Raw genomic sequence first — 18480 nt, 5'->3', positions numbered from 1 at the left:
GTTTGTGGGTCAGATCTGATTACAGGCACAAGTATGTGCTACCCTCACCACCCCTGAGGAAAGCCCACTGTGCTTTTTCCTGGGCAGAGTCTCCCTGTCCAGAGCACAGGGCAGCAGAGGAAGTGCATACCACTGTTTCCTTCCCTTTGGGAATTGTTAGTGCTATATGGGAGTTTGAATGCCAAAAGTGATACAGATCCAGAATCTCAACAGCTCCCTGCACTATGGAAGTTAAAAAGTTCCTGAGTGTTACATACTTTTGTATTTCTTCTCTTTTGCATTGTCTTTTTTTCCTTTCCACACCATTTCCCTTTCTCAGAGTTGTTTGCCGTTTTACAATCCTACCCTGAACACCAGAATGACACGTACGGTTCTCCATCTAAAGACAAAATGCCTTCAGCCAAAATGTCTTATATTTTAAACTCTGGTAAGAGCAAAGCAAGAGAAAATACACACTGTGAGTACCTTCTGCATCTGCACAAGACTGCTAAACACTGCAAACTGCACAGGATATAATGTCAGTCCATGGGGGAAAAAAAGCATAATTACCTGACCCAAACCAGCAGATAAACTCAGTCAGAGAATTGCTATTTCCTACTTTTCTCCACCTTACATTTCCCCTACTTCCGTATTTGTGTCCTTCTTCTCAGAGATATATCTTATGGGGATATATCAAGTATGTTCCTATACCACAGAAACTCTTTACTGGGATCCAGAAAGGTTAGCTTTTACAAGATGTCCCTTTTGCAGTAAATCAAAGTACCAGATTTGCATACCATGGGCAAGGTGGGGGCTTTTTTTTAATGAATGTTCCCCCTCCTACCCCACATTTACTATATAGAAATTTCTTTCCTTCAATATCTCTTTTAAAGCTTTGCACCCCTGAGGTCAGAATAATAGGCCAATCTTCACACCAGCCTTTCCTCCCTTCATACACAGAGGAACTGTCTCGTCACATGGTCCCTTTCATCTTCATGAGACACTGATACATATGGTTTCATAGACCTGTTCCTTCTGAATTTTGAATAACAGCTATCCCACTAGCCATGAACTGTCCTAAGATTTTTTCCTTTTTAGTTGGTTATCTGCCATTTCCACACCCTCAGAAAGCCTCCAGACTTTGCCCTGTTGCTAGATCATCATTAATTTACCCCACACAGATTAGAGTTCCTCTTCACAGCACAAGTCTTTCCCTTTCCCACATTTTTTCTAGATAAGAACTTTTTTCTCAAATGCTGCCTGAATACTTTTCTCAAGCTCCTCTCACTTGTTTGTACTTTATTCCTGCATTTCCTGCCTCTGAGATACAGCTTTCTATTCTGATCCCTCTTTTTCTTCTGTTCTTGCATTACCTACCAACATCTTTTCTGTGATGATTACCCATCAAATTAGACAAGGTGTTTTTCCCAACTGTCTTTTGTTTGGAATATAAGTTCTAGGTAGCTTTCATATCTGAAACTTTTAAAACTTTACACCTCCTCCACATTTCAACCCCGAGGCTCCTCAATCTGGTTGATTTGAGTAATTAAATCATATAGTTTATGAAAATTTTCCTCTTCAAAATCAGGAGCCTTAATTACAATGCTGTTTCTATTTAGTCTTATATTTAGTGTAAACACAACAGACCTGTGAACACTTCAAATTTCTTTTATTTTTATTCTTCCATAGAAGCCACAGTAGTCTTCAAAACTAAGGCAAAACAGGATTGACTGAGATGGCATTTGAAAAAGTATTTAATCTACCATGTTAATAGGTTCCTTAAGAAATAGATCCCTACTTCTGCACAGCTTCCTCCAACCTCCATCTAGCAAGTTTAAGTCTCACTTAGACACATAATTTCCAGTTGTCATTTATTTCTCTAATTATACTACAGAGATCTCTGTCCATGTCTAGACTGTAAAGATGAACTAAGGGCTACAGTAGCCATCTGGAATGGCTCTCTTTTACTAAATTTTACCAACGTAGTTTTGACACATACAAATTTTGTCTTAGGCCAGCAATAAATACTAATAATCTTTTTTTTTCCCTGAGGAAGAATTTATGACACACTGGGTTTTTTGAGAAAGGCAGTATACAATATTTCCAGGTCATTCCCAAAGCAATTGCATCACTGGGCAGGAAAACACCAGGGCTGCTGGACTCCTGGCTGCCCTCACACTGGGATACCTCAAAAAAGCAGTCTCCAGTGGAGCCTTGGGGAAGGATAACCAGAAGGGGCAGCAGTCTGAGGACTCAGTAGGCTTCAGGGGGCAGACCACAAAGGTCTGATCTGCCACCAGGCTGGCAGGAGACAAGGGAGGAAGTCAGAGAGCTGCTAGTCCACTGCATGGACAAGGTGGCAGGGGGCTATGCTGGGGTAGGGGAGACGTGGGGTCTGGAGGGAAGAGGTGGCTTTATGCATTTCAGTATTTATTACCATGCCATCAGTCTGCTCAGCCTAGCAAAGAGCCCAGGGCTGGTGAGGGGAGCAGCAGGGGCCAGGCAGCAGCCCCTCAGCTCAGCTCTATCTGCAGCTCCACTGGAGCTGATGCACCCCAGGGACACCATTTCCACCCTGCACAAGTGGCATTTTTCAACTGAGCATGGCCCCAACCAAACACTTTTGGCAAACTCTTATCTGCAGTTCTACCAACTCCAGTTACCAACAAAATATCTCCATCTTTCACAAGTGTTAAAAGTGTGAAGCAAGACCGGTATTTAGGCCACCAAATGAGTAATGTCTGAAGCAGACTCAGCAAGAAGCTTGTGGGAATTTTTGTCTAGCATTGTTAACTACTACAGATTACTTACCATATCTGGCCAGTTCAGACTGCTGTGCTTGTTGCACTAACACAAAAAAAACCTGAATTCTGTGAGTCTTTCTTTTGTTGTGGGGTACTGTCACTCACTTTCACTAACACGATAAAAAAAATATGCCTGGAATTACAATAGCGTGGTGGAAACTTTCTACTACACTGCAGTGAACCTTCAGGGAAAACATGTACACGTGCGCTACAGATATTACATGCATTTCCATGAACCTTGTCAAAATAGATCACATGAAAAAAACAAAACAATTACAAAGAAAACTGCTTCATCAACTTCTTCCGTTACTCACACCATAGGGCAGATGTAAGATCAAAACCAAAAGTGTAATTTTCAAAAGCCTTTTGAAAATTGGAACATTTGGCTGGATTTCTTACCTTGTCACCTCCATGAACCCTGGAGAAAATGAGTAGTCTGCGATCTTTCGAGAAGGAAAACACCACCTAAAATATCAACATGGTTCAGGATTAGGGCCAAACACTGAACTGTTTAATTCAAGAACGAACTGCATTGTACTTTTCAAATGCATCTGTGAACAGAATTAGGATATGATGAAACAAAAAATTCTCCTTGTGGTTTTGTGTATATCATCCTTGCCACTTTCATAGTTAGAGGGCATAGGCTACCATTAAAGTCAATTGCAAAGTTCCCATTGACTTCACTAGATGTAAACCAGGCTTTAATATTATGCTTTTCAGTTTTCTTGAGGTTTAAACACCTCATAAAATAAATTTACAGATGAACCAGTAAATGCACACTTACAAAGAAGCCTCCTGAGGAGTCCCTGAAGCCGTATTTTTAAATGCTGCTATTCATTCAGGTTATATCAGACAGATTAAGCAACTGTCAAACATAGATCAAGAACAACAATAAGAAATGCTGAAAATATACTCCAGAAATATAATTTTTAAAATATCATTTGATAAATTTGACAAAACAGACTTAGAAGAGGGTTTTATATTACGCTACATATTTCACAAGCTCAGAAAACCCTATCTATTTATCTGCCTATCCATTTCAGTGATCTGTAAATGAAAACGTGTACCATATATACAGCAAGTTCTAAGAACCATTTCAAAAAAAAAAAAAAAACCCACTCACATAAAAATGCAAGAAAAGTTAATTGAGAAAGGGAGAAAAAGTGTGGGAGTAGAGAGAGTCTAACGGATGAGAAGTCAGAAATACTACCATCTGGAGCTGACATTTTCCACTATAGAGCTATGTGCCCACTGGGCATAATTTTTGGTCTTGCCGACTTTCCACAAGTAAGACTCCAATTGACTACAGTGCAAATGAATGAACTGCAGGATCTAATTAATCCTGCTGAGGTTTGAAAAACAAACTCACATGCTGCCTGAATATTTCAGTGAATTTCAGAGATTTTCAAGATAGTTTGCTCAATTCATTGATAAATAATTGTTTATAAATATTTATAAGTATAAAGTAGAAATATAAACAGAAGGTGAACATTACATGATAAAGAGATATAAGGAAGTAATAATTACCTAACCTGACTTGATGAAGGCTTTATTAGATGTATCATCATAGATGACATTACCAAAGAAAGAGTTGTGATTGCAGGATGACATTTGCACAGTCATCTTTTTCCAGATACTACTGGAACAGGCAGAAATGGTCTTTTGGCAATTAACCACTGGGGAAATGTCTGCCCATTACCACACAGGATGACAGCAGGAGAGGCAAGGATAGTGTCCAGCTCTCCAGAACAGACTTCAAATACCTGAACCTGGAGATCTTGTTTTCTTTTTCTACCATGCCCTGTTTCAATCAGAAAATACCTTGTACCTTCTCAACAAGTGAGCCAGAGTTCTGCATCCACCAAACCTTCTCGGTGCTGCTTCATCTCCAGAGCAGATCCATGCTAGATACAGAGATGAAGCCATGTGAGAGAAAACACAGTGCAATCACAAAACTAGAGTCAGTGCTTCCACACAAACACATGTTGGAAGCATACTGAGGCTTCAGAGATAATTTTTTTAATCTTAATCCAGATATCTTTTAGGATATCTGTCCATGCATCTTGAATATTATCTTAATGAGGTGTTTTGAATACACTTGTTTTTAAAAATACAGTAATAAATAGTATTTCCACTGTGTGCATCATACCTATAGAAACACACAAACGAGGATGTTGCCTTTAGGCCTACACACACTAGTGGAGAAATGGTCAGTAAAGAGTCACAGGACCATGGACTTAAACAGAGAAGGACTTTCAGGATGTTGTCTATTCCCACCCCCTGCTCAAAGCAGGACTCGTTCCACCATTAGATGTGGCTGCTCAGGGTCTCGTTGAGGTTGTCCAGCTCTCTGTGTGCGTTCAGGCTAGCAGCAAAGAGAAACTATGCTGGAGGCTGGCCAACAGCATGCAAACTAAAACTTGGGAGCCCTAAGATGCATTCCAGCTCAGGAGGGAGTGGCTCCCTGCTCCCAGATCCACTGCAGAGCATCACTGCAGCTCAAAGGAATGCCCAGGGACAGTACAAGAGGGGTTGCCTCAGTTTTGGCCTCTGGTGCCCCCAGCAGTGACTGTTCAGTCATCCTGTGAGGACGGTGCATGGAAAGTCTGATGGTGGGAAGGAGCTGTGCAAGGCGGAGAAGATGAAATCTCTGGAAATATTTGCTGTTAGGCTTTAGTAAACCTCTATGGGATATTTGGTAACTGTGGTTTTTTCCATGTCTTGAAATAGTCGACCAAACTTGAAAGGCTTTATGACGATGGCAAAAGGCACATACCTGATTCAAAGGCAGAGAAAGGCCTCTCTTTGCTCAAAAACACAGGGGGAAGATATTATTTTTTTGAAAAGCAAAAATCTGGCCTTCTTCTTATAAATAGCTCAACAATTTTTCGATTAAAAAACTTAAAGACCTGGAAAGTGGCAGTGGATAAAAATAAATCTAGCCTAAATACATTCACATTGGCAGAACTCTGGGAAATTAAAATTTAAAAAATATAAATAAAATAAAATAAAATAAAATAAAATAAAATAAAATAAAATAAAATAAAATAAAATAAAATAAAATAAAATAAAATAAACAAACCAGACTATTGAAACAGGAAGCACTGTTCAGAAGACCTTAGCAATGGCCAGAGCTGCCCATCATGCCTGTAATATTGTTTGTTAAGCACATTGGAATCCCTAGAAGTGAACAAAATCATATCTCTGAAGCTGCTGGACTGCATTTCTCTGCTCCCCATTTTTCTGCTGTTAATTATTGTCATTATAAACCACAGCTGGCTGGTGGGAGCACCAGTATGTTTTCCTCAGGAACTAAACTCCAGGAAAATAAAAATCTCTGAATATGCATTGCATCAGGATTAAAGACAAATTTTGAAGTTTGCTTCCAGAGAAAATGCTGGTGAATTTAAACTGTATTAATGTACAGGGGAGGCAGTGCCAAAGGACAAGAGCACTCCACAAATACAGCTGCAATTCCATGAAGTCAGAGCAAGCAGCTCCTTGCCCACAAGATGAGGTAAGTATGGGATGCAGTGTAACAGCCTGCAGAACACAAACAGATCTTGCAGCTCTATCTGGGTTGTGAGGCCCCAAAACTAGCAGAGTTAAATACATCATACATACAGCTTTTGTATTCAGCTTGGGTTTTATTTGACAGCCCTAAATTTTCACTTTTAAAGAGTATTCTTTCTATCATTATTATTATTTAGGGTTGTTTTATTCTGAGCTTCCAGTATGCCATGTCACAAGCTGGTAAGGGATTGCTGATGGACTCTCCATCCTCTCATGCACAGTAGAGTGTTTGCTACTGGTTTCAGAGGAGCAAGATTTCACTCCACAGGAAATCAAGGTTAATGGGAAATAATACTCATTTCATTCAATTAAATAGTAAAGCTCACACATTTTCAGGATCGCAGTCCACAGACATTTCCTTTTTCTGTCACAAAAATGCAGTTGGAAGGATATGTAACATAAAGTACCAAAAAAGGTGCTGTAACACAGAGTGAGACAAGGGGGCCAAAGCTGTAAATTCCTTCCATCGACATGGTAATCTGTATTTGCAAAAGGCCAATATTGAGCAGGCAGTGAAAACAGAAATGCATAACCACATCACATCATTCCACTGCCAGAAACATTCATACCAATTTCCACCATCAAACACGCAGTATGATTACTTAAAAGCTTTTTTAACTTATAAAAACAAAACCCTCAAGATGGTATAACTTCTCATTTTCATATTCTGTAACATGAATATACATCAAATTGGCAACAATCTGCACCTTGTGTACAAGCCTCCTTCAGGGTCATTAACAGGGGATAAACTCCTTGCAGTAAGTAAACACTTCTTTTTCTTGGGTTTTATGTTAAAAATTGAAAATTAATCTTGCCAGCATTTTGAGCCAGCAAAACAGGGTTGACAAAGCAAGCACTGTAGTATGATATCTTTTATTAGGCCAACTTAGAGTTCAAAAGTATGCAAGCCTCCTTGACCACACACAGGTTCCTGTATGCAGAACTCCAGGCTGGAGCCATAAAATGTATTAAACTACTTGCTTTGTCACTACCTATATATATACATAATATATATGTATATAATGCATATGCATACACATTTGAAATGCTTCAGAATAAACTGTTCATTGACACAGGTTTAAAATAACAACTCTGCAGGATTTTTGTGGGTTGGCATGTAATCTTGCTATGTATTACTGGGTTTAATAATTTATCAGTACACAAAACAAATCCTGCTTCTGATTTCTAATGAGGTCTAATTCCTATGAAAAAAAAGCCATAGTAAAAATGTTATCAAATATGCATTGTTTGTTGTTTATAATAATAACAATGAGAATACATGGCAAAGACACAGTGCAGTGTTTCACATCATGTGTTTTATAAGGAATAATATAGAGCATCACTAACCTTGTAGTACTTATGATACTTCAGGATGCTTTATGCAGGTAAGACCCATTCTAAATAGAAATCTCTTCTGCATAAGAATTCAAATGTTTCTAATGTTGTTATGTAGCCCAGCGAGGTGTGTACATTACTCGCTCAGCTCTGCTCGCCACCCCACAAGCACACAAACAGACACCACCATGGTATTGAGCCGCTCTCAGTCCACAGGACAAACCTTCCTCCCTTGGAACAGAAGGACCAGTGCTGGGAGCTATATACAAAGAATTGTATCAAAGAACAGTGACAGAAGCAACCCCTCTTCTTCCTTTCAGTACTGGCACCTGTGAAGCTCTTTCTGGGTGTTTCATTAGGAGTGCTGTCACACCAGTAAATGAAAGCCAATCATTGCTACAAAGACTGAAGAATTGGTGTCCCTCAAGCCATTGGGCTACCATATGTAACACTTCATAAACATGAGTATCAATGACTGCGCCGTGTCTCTACAGCCCTCAGCTACTCCAACTCTGCCAGCAGAGGCCGTGGCACTGCCTTATGCTCCACCGGTACATGCCATGGGATGGGTTGGTGGGTCTGATAGCATCAAATGTGCCTCTGATGAAGTGTGCTAACTCACTTTGAATGAGCCTGAAGTTGATGCTACATTTTCTTAGATTTTATCCTGAACAACAAAGGCTGTTTAGGACCAAAGAACATCACAGATTTGTGGAAGAGTTTTGTCTGGCTACGGCAGTATGCTCACAAAGGATCAACATTTTGAACTGGATCATGGGAAAAAAATATTGGTAAGTAGATATACTGATTAATTAGAAATCTCAAACCACCTTTAGAATAAATTTAAGATGCGGCCTCAATGTTACCCTATCCACCTGAAAATAATATGGAGGATTAGACATGAAAGCTAGAACGTCATTTATCCCTGAGCTGAGGTAATGGCTACTAAAAATGTGGATTTCATTGACAGATGATTTAGTGAACATGATGACAGATGCTCAAACATGGCTCCATTAAAAATAAAAGCAACATACTTAAATCTCATGAGGAGGCATTTTTTCTTATTGGTAGAAAATATATGTCAAGACCTTTAGAAACTTAGGAACCACGTAACAAGAAAATAACAAAGCATCAGCACTCCTAAGTGTCTGGCTGAAGTTCCCACTAAACAGGTTTTGATAGATCATTTTTTCCTGACAACAAAGGCACCAGAGAGATTGGCTGGATTCTAGTTCTCCACTACAACCTATAATGAAAAATACTTCCTGTGGCCAAATGAAAAGACAAGAACACTTTCTCCCTGAAAATGTGGGTTTGTTTGCACTTCTGAAGTGAATCTAGTCCAGGGATATCATCCAAGGACATCAATACCATCAGGGCCAAAGGGGGAGATGTAGTTATAAAAGTGTCCCATATATTGGGACATTGTGTTCTTTGAAGATGAGAGTTTTATCAATGACTGAGAAGATACTGAAAATCTAGACAATAAAATTAGTATTCTTTTGCTTCTGAGAGTCCAAGCTCCACTGCCAGATGTAATGCAATGCCTCAGTGTTCGGTGTCAGTGAGGGTGACTCAAAGGTGTCTAGCCCAGAGCTGTCCCCCTTTTCTCTGTGGGTCTCAGTGACAGCTGCCTGCTGCTACAGCACTGGTCTTCTGGAAACACTGGTCTTAAGTGCAGCTGATGACAGTGGGTGGCCTCAGCCCACTCATTAATAGGACACAAGAAGAGAGAAACAGACCCTTCTAACGAGGCTCTTCCCACCAAAAAGTAAATGTCAAAAATAGGTAAGCTGGATAATTCCCCAGAAGTACCCACTCCTCTCCTAAGGCGATGCACTTAGATACAAACATTCACGATGCAGACATCTACAAATAGATTAGAAGAATCCCACCTCAGACATCTGCATTTCAGAAGAGGAAAACATTGGAGCCTTATGGCACAAATGCACCTAAGAGGTGATATTATCATACAGTCTTACACATCACAAAGACTAAAGTCCCAAATCTTCTCTGGGCATTCACAAAGAATGTCAAACTGCACATTTGAAAGGAATGTGGCCTGTTTCTCAAGAGAACAAAAATTATGCCCATCATGTCATACAACTTTCACATATGGCTTAAAGCCTGAGAATTTCATGGAGTTGACTAATAGTCAAGGAAATTTCACATATATTAACCACTATTTTGCTTATTTGACAACAAACTCAGAAAAACACCTATGACAAGAAAATATAGTACCTATGAATTACAGTAATAATAAACTATCCCAAATTAATATATCCAAGTAAACACTAGGACTTTGCCAAGGAACAATAAACTAAAGATTTGTGACGTTTGGGGCTCCTTTTTACCTTTGGATAGAGTCCTTGTAGAGAAAGTATACATACTGTGATTTAACAGACTCAAAGAAAAATAAGCTTTTAATCTTGCTCTATAACAAGATTCCTCCATAATATTTTCATAATTAAAAACTAGGAGTAGGCAGGTGAGAGGCAGAGCTGTTCCATGTGAACAAAGAGATGAGAAAGAAAGGCATAATTGGGGCTCCTACTTCCAGTTCCTACTGCTCAAGCTATAAAATTGCTGTAATGCCTTTCTAAGAGAGCTTTACGATGTTTTTTTTCATGTCTTCCAAACTAAAGTAGACCTAAAGGCTTCTTTTGATATGTTTACACTGAATTAACATTAATTAGAGATAAAGGGTAAAATGAATGATCTGTTCAGCTGACCCAATGTAGATGTCTAAATGAGAGTGAGACAAATTATCTCTAAGTTCTCTCTAATCTAATGACTCTAGTGACTAGTCTAACTACCTCAGGGGAGGTTCAATTTGGATATTAGGAAAGATTTCTTCATTGAGAATTAGGTTAAGCATTGGAACAGGCTGCCCAGAGAAGTAGTGGAGTCATCATTCCTGGAAGTGCTCAAAAAATGACCGGAAGCAGCACTTTCTGATATGGCTTAGTGGGCATGGTGATATTAGATCTAATGTTGGACTTGATCTTGCAGGTCTTTCCCAACCTTCATGATTCTGTGATCTATGATTATATGACTACAAAGAGCATTTAAACCCTCAAGTCACTTGTGGACATCTACAGTTATCTAACACCTCTCCCAGGCCTCACAACTCTCACTGACAGATAGCGAATATTCCAGACTAGCTTAGTGATGAATGAAATTACCCTAAAAAAAGAAAATAAAAATGTTCTTAAAATAGGAGACAATTCTATTGAGACAAGAATAAAATTCTGTATTTGGGCAGCCCTTGGAGGATATTGGGCTAAGGAACAATTCTGAGAAAAAAAAATTAATAAACTGAAGATTAATCAACTGTGTCAATTGGTAATAAAAACCAAAACTGTCATAATATGATGGGATGTACATCCAACAAGGCATATGAAGGGATCCTTCATTCTATTTGTCACAGGTTATACTGCACCTAGGAATGCATGAGGAAAGATGGAAAATAAAAATAAAGCTATAAGAATGGCTGAAGGTCAAGAAAAATAAGTTATCCTCAATCATTTTCAAATCAAGATCCAGAAAATGGCCTTAACTTGCAACAAAAGAGACTCAGGTTACAGATCAGGCTTGTATGTGTGATTTGAACATGTCAAAAAGGACAGTTTTCTAAAATGCTTAAACACTGGATTTAACTACCTTGAGAGGATCTGCAATCTCCATTCTTGGAGGTCTTGGAAAGCAGATTAGTCAAATATCTGTTACAGAGAACATAGGATATTTAATGTGACTTGATCTGAAGTAGATGACCTCATATCTGCTCTAGCATTGCTTTCTGTAAATCTGTGATTACAAGTCCCTTTAGAGACTTGTCTTTGACTGCAACACTGTGTCATATCCAGGATTAGAATGTTCTGTCTTTTCTCATTCTTTTAAATAACACCAGCCAGTAATATTGGCCTATTCTCCAGACCAAAAAAAAAAAATCTCTTTTAAACAGCCACATAAACAGGTAATAAAATCACAGAATAATTTGGATTGGAAGGGATCTCCAAAGACCATCCAGTCTGATCTCCCTGCCATGAGCAGGGGCTTCTCTTACTAGATCAAGTTGCTCAAAGGCCCATGCAACATGACCTTGAACACTTCCAATGATGGTTCATCCACAGCTTCTCAGGGAAACCTGTGCCAATATCTCACCACTTTTAGTAAAAAATTTCTTCTTTATGTCTAATCTCAACCTGTCCTCTGTCAGTTGAAAACCATTGCCCCTTTTCCTTGCCACTACAGTCCCCCTGTGTTTCTTAGAAGTTCTCTTTCTATACTGAAAGGCCACAATGACTTCTATCCAGGGCATTCTCTTCTCCGGACTGAACAACTCCGACTCTCTCAGTCTTTCCTCATAGTAGAGGTTTTACACCCATCTGATCTTTTTTGTGACTCTCCTCTGGACCCACTCTAACAGGTCTTGTCCTGTACTGGGAAGTCCAGAACAAGTTGGTAACTGCCATCATCCTCCTTTTTAACACTTCAAAACTGGGGCTGATGTTTCCCTTTTTCTATCCACTTGTGACCTCACAGGATCGCCATAACTTTACAAGAATGATGGAAAGCAGTTTGGCAACTGCATCAATCAATTTCCTCAGGACTCTGGGATGCACCTCATCAGGTCCCACAAGCTTGTGTTCAGGAACCCGCTCTTCTCTTACAGTGGGAGGGACTTTGCTGCCCCTGTCCCTGTCTGAAGTTCGGGATTTTGAGAGAAGTGGGAAAGAACATTACCATTGGAAACTGCCAAAAAAAAAGAGAAGGAGTAACTGAACCTTCTCCATGTCACCTGTCATTAGTCTTCCTATTTATCGGGGCAGGAGTTGGTGGTGTAACCCTTGCAAATTTAAATTTTTTAAATATAAACTGAGGATTTCATCATTGTTATGTCTAAAAATACAAAACTGAGTATGCAATGTCATGCAGTACTTTTGCACCTTTTAAAGTTCCCTGTAAAATCCCTGAAACAAAGACACTAAAGAAAACTCTGAAGACTCTGACATATATAAACATCACTTTCATTTTCTTCAGCAACACCCCTGCAGAATAATGTTATCACAAACCAAGAAATACGACCTCACTCTTTGACCTTTTCAAAAGTGGTGGGTTGGGGGATCACCATGAAAACTGCAATTTCATAATCTTCTAACACAACTGTTAAAACCCTCTGCCTTCTCAGAAACATGCTGTCCATTTGCACTGAGTTCAGGCAATTATCTGGCATTATATTTAAATTACCTTTTTCCCAGGGCTGAAAAATTACTTTGTCATTTGTTCTAGATGGTCCAAGCATACACCCACCTCTTCTGTGAGGTCCTACAGCAATAATACAGCGCCTTCCAACAAAGTGATGTTTGGGAGGAGAAGTATGAACATGGCAATTAGCATTTTAAAGCCAAGTGTTCTTTTACATTTGTGGCTTCATCTGCCTATGCTTCTTAATTCCTGAAATTAATTATCATGTTACTGTTTTCTGTTTCTTGGGCATTTTTACCAAATTTTAGAATTGAATTGAATTGAATTTCCCAGTTCAGTTTCAGCATGAACATTCTTATTTGCATCACAGAAGACCAGGGGGGATTTCACACATAAACAGTGTCTCATGCTTCACATACAGCTGTAAATGGATACATAAATGTCTCTTCTCTGTGCCTTGGCAAAACTTCCTTAAAAACTGCTATTCAGCATTTTGGTTGTTTCTATACCAAGCTTTAAAAAGTAGAAAACATGCTACCGAATTCAATACTGTGACCCTATATATTTAAAAAGTCATCAGATCTGTCAGATTATACTAAAATTCCAATGCCATTATTTTGCTTCTATAACCCCTCAAGTAGCAATGCAGAAGCCAGTGGCTCTGGGACAGGCACTGTCCTCTAGAACTCCACCAGTGGCACCTGCTACCCAGATCCACAGATGCTGTAGCACTGGCAGTTTATCTCTGTTAGCAGATCAAAGACACACTCAGGATTTGTCTAGATAAGGCACTCCGAGAAAACTAATCTGGATCAACCAAAGAGAACTATATGTTCTAGATATTAACTTAGCTTTACACTCTAAGTATCTGCACAGGTGTTTATTACTATTCAGTAAATCTGCATTATTAATCTATTGAGATTAATTTCCATGTCTCATAGATAACTCAGTGGCAGCTTCTTAACAGGAAATTCCTAATGTGACCCATAAAGCCATCCTTTTTCTTAAGACTTCTTCAGCCAGGAGAGACTCAATCTAAACCTGCAGTTTTTAACCAGGCAACAAGAGGAATGATGGCAGCTATGACAGAAGTGATCTGTTAAGCTGACTAGAAGTATTTGGTATTAGATTCAGATCATTTAGATATTCCATATTTAAATAGAGCCCTGTTGCTATCAAGATTTCCTAAAATTTAAACTAATGCCACATTCCAAATGTGGAGATATTACCCCTCTTTCCATAAGAATTGAGAGAACAGACATGATTTGTTATGCACCTGACACAAGACAACAAAAAAGCCCTGCATAACGTAACATTAGACACATAAAATACATATGTCTACATCTTACCTGCCAGATCATGCTCTGCACAGTTGGGTATTTATGGGTGCATCTCCTCTCTAAAATAGACAAGATGAGTTATATATTCAAAGTACCTACCTCTCTCTACTGACCGTAAAGAAGTGTAATGTGACATGGTACACACTGTGTAGCTCTAAACTACATCAATGTTTACCAAGTTTTCCCTAATATTTGTTTCATCTTGGCATGCCCTGCTAATGATGATCAAGTTAATGACAGCAGGTTTCAGATCTCTGACTGCAAGCTGTATCTCCCCTTCTCTGCAGGTCGTCTTCCATGCATTTTCATTTTAAATCTGAATGAAAGTCATATTTCAATGTTGGACTGTTCCAATGATCCAACTATTTTGCTACAAATAGCATCTGAGTGTTACTTGGCATGAGTGCTGGTGTTTTAAGAAACCATGCTCACCTGTAGAAAAGACAGATGGAAAATGCTCAAGGGCATTGTCTCACATGAGATTGCTCTAGCAGTCCCACTGCTAAAACTGTGACACCACAGTAACCCAGCAGATGTACTTCAGCCTGTGAGCCCCACTTCTCCAGTCTGATTTCAGAAAGGTTGGTGCATCCCCTCAAAGGCCCAGCCTTCACCTGAGGCCACAGTTTGAAAACCAGTGCTCCAGACCTCATAAAGGCTTGAATTAAGCATATATGGCATTTTCTGGATAAGACTAGGTCGAATCTAGTTTCCTTCTGTGGCAAGATAACAGATGGGAGAAGCAGAAGGTATCATATCTTGACTGTTTTTGACACTGACATGTATTATTCTTCTACCTCAGACACAGAAACACAGTTTAGAGGAAACTGATATGGGACGAGTACAAACTGGCTGGGAAATTATTCACTAGAAGTATTTGTCAGTGGTTAGTTACTGAAATGGAAGCATATATAGAGTGGAATTCCTCAGGAATCCATGCTAAATTTGGGGTTTATCAATATCTCTATTAACAACCTGAATGAAGGAAGATAAAATATGCTTATTCATTACTGCAGATAATCCCATAGAGACCATCAGCTCACTGGAAAATAGGACTGAAATTAAGATTATCTTGACAAGTTGGAGAAATAGTCTTAAAAATAGGTGGTAAACTTATGTAAGGACATATGGAAAGTCCTGCACTTTCACACTACACAAATAAAGTCTAGGCAAGAAGTGGTAAGACAGCAGCCCCATAGGGAGGAGTTAGGTGAGCACAGCCAGGGTTTACTCAACAGTGCTGTTGCAATAAAAAATATATTAAAGAAGAGTAAACCCCACAGTGGGATAGTAACAGTAAAGAGTAAGATAGCCTTGGGAGACTTGAATTGTGGCAAGGTCCTAGATGGAATACCGAGTCTAATTTGAGATACAGTGAAAGAGAAATTGGACAGAGTTCAAAAAACAGAGAGAATTGTGAGAAGTAAAAAAAAAAATAGCACACCAGTGAAGAAGATGCAAAAGGACAGGCACAGTTTAGTCCACAGATGACTGCAGAAGACACTCCAAGAAAACACTTCCAGCAGGAGGGGTGGTTAAACACTGGCATCAATTGCATGAGGAGCGTGTAAACCCTCCATCCATGGATATCTTTAGGAACAGGCTAGACAAATGGAAAAGACAAATGGTAGCAGATCATCAGGGCATAGGGAGAGGTTCAATGATCTCTGGGTTCCCTTTTACCTCTAGTTTCTAGGATGCAGTCATTCTGCATCTTTAAACTTTCTGCTGAGAGCAGTTGTGTTTAGAGTAATTGTGCAAAGACCAGCATTTCTCATTCAGCAACCTTGAAGCTGAATGAACCTGAGCTTTTTACTTGTTATAAATTCAGCAAGTTCGCTACTGCTCAGAGTTCACTGCACTAAAGCTAAGGCAGTTAGACAGCCTGCTTTTATAATGCTTTCAGTGAATAAATTTGCACAGCTGCTACCTACAGTCTACATTATTGCTCAGCACCACTTTGTTAATTTGGAATCCAGATCTGGTGACTGATTTAGGAAAACAGTTCAGCTAATCCCTAGTGAATAGAAATCCTCAGCCTAAGATTGTACGGCTCACCAGATTCCCACACGTGCAAAAGCAGCAGCTGCCTTGCAAAGGGAAGTTAAAATATCAAGCACAAACTTCAGGGGGTTTTCATATGACATGCTTATTTTCCTTCCTCAGAGACCTAGGGCTCCAAAAGGAAGGAGTAGAGACAATCACAAACTTTCCCAGTAGATGACTTTCATAGTAAGGTGGAAAGTGCACTTATGTGTTCTAGAGAGCTCTGAGAGGGCAATGATCCTGGCAGGACAACATTCAGGGGTAGTGTTAAAGAAAATAAATTCTGCTAATTAGCCTGGTCTTGTTTCTTCCATCAGCCAATACAACTAGTGTGCACAGCTATGTAATATTAATAACCCATATATTTTAAACTATCTTCATGTAATTGCCTTCTGCATAATAAAACACATTCAGGCAGAGTACTGTGAACTACAGTTCCTCGGTGAGAGTTTCTGGGCTAGAATCCATTGTTATGGGAAGGCTCCTGTGCATCCTTCATGCCTGATAGGAATTCCTTGACTGACTCACAATCTGTTGAGCTTTGGGAGACAACATAAGACCCATTACTTCACTTGAACTTGGTGTGAGGTAGGCAAGCAGCTGGGATATGGAGATAGGCCAACCAGTCAAACATATGTTATGTACCATACCTGTTCCTGCAGTAGCCACCCAAATTTAGAAGTAAATGAAAAAATATAATAAAATCAACTATTTTAATTACAAAAATGGAAATTCATTTCTTCCTCGAAATTGTTGTTTTAAAGACATAATAACTGCTCTCAGATAAGTCCTTCTGAGTGGCACTGCATTAGTGAATGGCTCTGCTGCAGCGGGAACTAGCTTCTATTAAGCACAAAACTTCCACCTACCTATATTCAGGATAAGGTCCCCAAAATATGATTCTCTCTATTCTCATATTTATAATACAAGCTTTGAGAACATTATGTAAGTTGTCTAGCTATATATTGATTTATATATGCCCCTGGATATCTCAAACACATGCCTCCCTTTTCTCATTCTTGCTGTGCTCTTGCACTGATTTTTTCACTTTCCCCCCATAATTTCTTCCACTGTTTCTGAGATTTTTTTTTCCTTCCAAATTATGATGTATGGAATTAAACTTAGAGGTTCCTATTCAATAGACTTATGCTTCTTTCCCGTTCTCAAGAGCAAAAAGATTTACCCATGAAATACTCTCACCTCCTGCCAATTACAAAATGGAGCTCAGTGCAGTGCAGTGCAGGCCAGTAGAGCAGAAGAGCTGAAATCTGTTCATTAGAAGTAGGATATTCTTGTCCAAGGTTATTTTCTAGCAAGTTCATATTTACAGGTACAATGAGAGATCTCTGATGTAATGCCTAAGGAAAAAAAAAATGAGAAACTAGGCTCATAATCTAAAGCTATTCAGATACTTACCTCCTACTGTCAAGCAAAAATATTTAAACAGGAGTCAGATGACCAAGGACCCCAGATGACCTTTGGGGATCCAGGCCTATGGTCCCATCTGAACTACTCAAGCGCCAAAAAATTCAAGATGCTCTCAGGTGGAAAATTTAACTTAAACTTAACTTAACTTAAAGGGTCTCATGTGGAAAACTTAACTAAAGTTTCTGATGTAAATATACTTCTGGGAAGTGATCTAGGTGTTGCTGGTCTGTTTTCTGAGATCTGTATTACAGATAGCCAGTGTGTACCAGAAATGGTTGTGGGCAAACCATGTGTTGATTGTGTTAACTTACAGGTTTTGTTGTGTCACACATTGCTGAGCCACTCACTTGACCTGTAAAAAAAAGAAAAAAAAAAGGAAAAAAAGCCAGGCCATATTTACCAAAATTATATAACTAGCTTTTGATTAGCAAATTCTTTCTGAATATCATTTTAGACTAACAAGACTTCCTTTTCATAGAACATTTTAAAATTTTTACCTTTAGCCAGATACTGACAGATGAGGGATCTGGCATCTAAGGTAGGATACAGACTTCCAAATCAAGTGTTTCAATTTGCTGGGCAATACATGAGAAAATCTGGACTCTTAGAAGAGTGATAAATACACAGTTGCACATTAAACCACGAAGAGTCAGGTAATACAACAGGCCAGACATGTGAAGGTGCTGAAATCTCATTTCTCTCTGGAGTTTGCATGCCTTGAAGCAGCAATTCAAAACTAGTTTGAATTCTAGACCAGCACCTAGCAT

The 18480-nt window shown here is 39.1% G+C and overlaps 2 long non-coding RNA genes across 2 annotated transcripts in view; both read right to left on the bottom strand.

Moving 5' to 3' along the window:
- The window catches only part of LOC115947847, a 10458-nt gene extending 7066 nt beyond the window's left edge, over positions 1–3392 (bottom strand). The window contains exon 1 of the long non-coding RNA XR_004081691.1: positions 3183–3392. This is a non-coding gene — a long non-coding RNA (uncharacterized LOC115947847). The remainder of the gene's footprint in view (positions 1–3182) is intronic.
- A 14180-nt stretch (positions 3393–17572) lies between these two features.
- LOC115947848 overlaps positions 17573–18480 on the bottom strand; it is a 15765-nt gene continuing 14857 nt past the window's right edge. Inside the window, exons 2-3 of the long non-coding RNA XR_004081692.1 lie at positions 18025–18065; positions 17573–17643 (exon numbers count right to left, since the gene is read on the bottom strand). This is a non-coding gene — a long non-coding RNA (uncharacterized LOC115947848). The remainder of the gene's footprint in view (positions 17644–18024; positions 18066–18480) is intronic.

The sequence above is a fragment of the Geospiza fortis genome, unplaced genomic scaffold (genome assembly GCF_000277835.1).
Source record: "Geospiza fortis unplaced genomic scaffold, GeoFor_1.0 scaffold194, whole genome shotgun sequence".
Taxonomy (NCBI): Eukaryota; Metazoa; Chordata; class Aves; order Passeriformes; family Thraupidae; genus Geospiza; species Geospiza fortis.
Note: the sequence above shows the minus strand (reverse complement) of the source record. Positions and strands in the feature narration are given on the sequence as shown.